The sequence below is a fragment of the Salvelinus namaycush genome, chromosome 31, assembly GCF_016432855.1.
Source record: "Salvelinus namaycush isolate Seneca chromosome 31, SaNama_1.0, whole genome shotgun sequence".
NCBI lineage: Eukaryota > Metazoa > Chordata > Actinopteri > Salmoniformes > Salmonidae > Salvelinus > Salvelinus namaycush.
In genome coordinates, this window is record NC_052337.1 from 46,049,252 (window position 1) to 46,052,221 (window position 2,970).

The following is a 2,970-nucleotide window of genomic DNA, read 5'->3' on the forward strand; positions in this document are numbered from 1 at the left end:
TGTGTGTGAGTCAGGGTGTGTTTTGTGTCAATTAATTGATGGAAATGTTTCCCTCAGAAAGAAAGATGGATCGTAATGATGAGAGAATAAAAAGAGCTTTAAGACGCCGCCCTTATGTGGTAAATATCAAATATTTGTTTGTTTTGTCCTGTTTTTGTTATATTATCACCTTTTAAATTGAGTGTTGTGTTGACAGTTGAAACCAGTGAGGGTGAACACCCCTGATTCCGTGTTGTGGCCAACCGGCAAGGTGCACAGAAGGCCAAAGCCTGTAAGTCATATCTGACCTGAAATAAAAACACATACACATTAGTTATGCATTCTGCATGTACAAACTGCAGTTATCAGAATTAAAGCAAATGCATATATCCCTATCTAACCTCATTGAATGCTGTCTTGACAGTCTACTTCAGTGCAGACCCCTCAGATCCACAAAAGGCCTGTAAGTCACATTCAAATTCAACCACATAACAGTACTTATATTATTTATTGATACACAATTCAAGGCCAAAATGAGCAAAGCAGTGTTGAATTCATTTTTTACTGTTAACAGCCAATCATTGTGAGCTATGGGCAGGACCAAACATCTGGGGATGGATGGAGCGTCAATCCAGAGCCTCTCAGCCAGGTCAGACATCTCTGCTGTTCCCATAGAGACACAACAGATAGATCAATCTGTTGATTCATATGGCCATTTTGGTTGGCTTGGTTAAATTGACAATCATCCATTTGAGATGCTAAAGAATCCTATACTATGGAAGGTCTTTAGCCCCATCCCTAATGTTATGGGAGTTGCATTTATTGCATTTTCAGTTACCCATGTATTGCTCACTACTTGTACAACCATGTTGGATTGCCTACGTATTCTACATTTCCTTGAGGGTCAATGCCAGTGTATTCTATGGCTGCCATGAGTACATGCCTTTCTCTGTCTACTCAGTCTGGAAGGGTGACTCGGCTGATAGAGAGAAAAAATGTTGACGTGATCTCATCCTCCAGTTCGGATGACTTTTCGATCTACTCCTTCACTGACTGTGAATCGGAGGTAAGAGTTGTACCCTACCGTCCATGGCTTTGTTGAGTGACATCACTGTGAGGAGGATGGTCTCTGACTAGTTGACTCTGATACACAGTGTGATGATGAGGGTTATGAAAGGAGGACACCACCTCTGAAAGTTGAGAATGGAAAGGTGACAAAGCTTGACGTGAGGGATATGGACGAGGATGATGATCTGTCTCTCCACTCCTTCGATGAGTCAGACTTCCTGGTAAGTTCTGCATATTATTTTTTTTTACATATATACATGGGGTATTGGAAATGATGCAGATAATTACTTATTGAGTGTAGTCATGTATCTGCAATGTCTATAGAGTAGTTAGAAAGTATTTCTACAGATTGTGTTGAAGATAGCACTTTCCTATATGTTACTTTACTTTCTGGTCCTACAGAGCCCAGGGAAGGTCTCAGGTCCTGTATCTGTTAAGAATGGCCTCTCTCCTCTTGTGACCTCAGCACACCGGACCCAGGCTGAAGCCCTACAGGCCCTGCCCTCTGCTTTAGGCTCTCCCTACCCAGTAAATGTCCCAAGGCCTCTGACTCCTCTCAGCCCTGTCATTATCGCTCTGCACCGAACAGAGAACTTCCCATACCGCCACAGCCCTCGCCTGGCTCCCATCACCAACCTGAGCGAGACCGGCAGGAAGCTGCTCCAGGAAATGGCTGGAGTGGCCCTACAGGTGAGAGGAAATACAAGAAGGGAATATTGGTCATAAGTCCTTCTATAGTATAGCATAAGTCCTTCTATAGTATAGTATAGCTCAAGAGAAGAGAAAACCCATAAGCTTACATTACTTTATCTCCTTGTCCAAAATATTCAGGAAGGGAAGGTCAATAATAAAAAGAAGGGCAAGGCTAAAAAAGTAGTGAAACAAGAGAAGGCCAGTAAGATACAACAGATGGGAAATGTTGGAGAACGTAAGGAGGAGGACAAGAAAGAGGAAAAGAAGAGTCTGAGGAAGAGGTGAGGAAATAGAGGAGGGAGAAGTGGAACATAACCAGGGAATACTAGACTAGAGAATTAGAGAAATAGAATGAGGTAGCAGAGAAAGAGCAGCTATCTGATGTGTAAGTGCAAACTTAAGCAATAAGGCACGAGGAGGTGTGGTATATGGCCAATATATCACGGCTAAGGGCTGTTCTTTAGCACGACGCAACACGGAGTGCCTGAATACAGCCCTTAGCCGTGGTATATTGGCCATATACCACAAACCCCCCGAGGTGCCTTATTGCTATTATTAACTGGTTACCAACGTAATAAGAGCAGTAAAAATAAATGTTTTGTCATACTCGTGGTATACGGTCTGTTATAAACTGGGTGGTTCGAGCCCTGAATGCTGATTGGCTGACAGCCGTGGTACATCAGACCGTGTACCACAGGTATGACAAAGCATTTCATTTTACTGCTCTAATTACGTTGTTAACCAGTTCATAATAGCAATAAGGCACCTTGGGGGTTTGTGGTATATGGCCAATATACCACGGCTAAGGGCTGTATCCAGGCACTCCGTGTTGTGTTGTGCTTAAGAACAGCCCTTAGCTGTGGTATATTGGCCATATACCACACCCCCTAATGCCTTATTGCTTAAATATACCACGGCTTTCAGCCAATCAGCATTCAGGGTTCGAACAACCCAGTTTATAATACTATTTATTCTCCTGTGGTTTTTGATTGACAGGTTTCTTCAGTGGCTGCTGCCCAAACTGAGATGTTCAAAGAAATAATGGCCAACTATTACTTCTACCACACACACACACACACACAGATTTTGAGTATTGGTTACTCCTACAACACACACAAATGTAATTTCAGAGACAGGAACTATGATTAGCAAAAAAAAGATATTGATCCCCATACAGCCTATGATAATGAGTTGGATTTACATGTTTAGGCTTGAAAATATAGCCAGGAG

General features: G+C 42.5%; 1 long non-coding RNA gene across 1 annotated transcript; it reads left to right on the forward strand.

The window, feature by feature from the left end:
• Positions 1-219: 219 nt before the first annotated feature.
• On the forward strand, positions 220-976 carry LOC120026161. The gene is made up of 4 exons (XR_005473066.1): positions 220-271; positions 404-442; positions 554-628; positions 941-976. It is a non-coding gene; the product is annotated as an uncharacterized LOC120026161 (long non-coding RNA).
• The last annotated feature ends 1,994 nt before the right edge of the window (positions 977-2,970 follow it).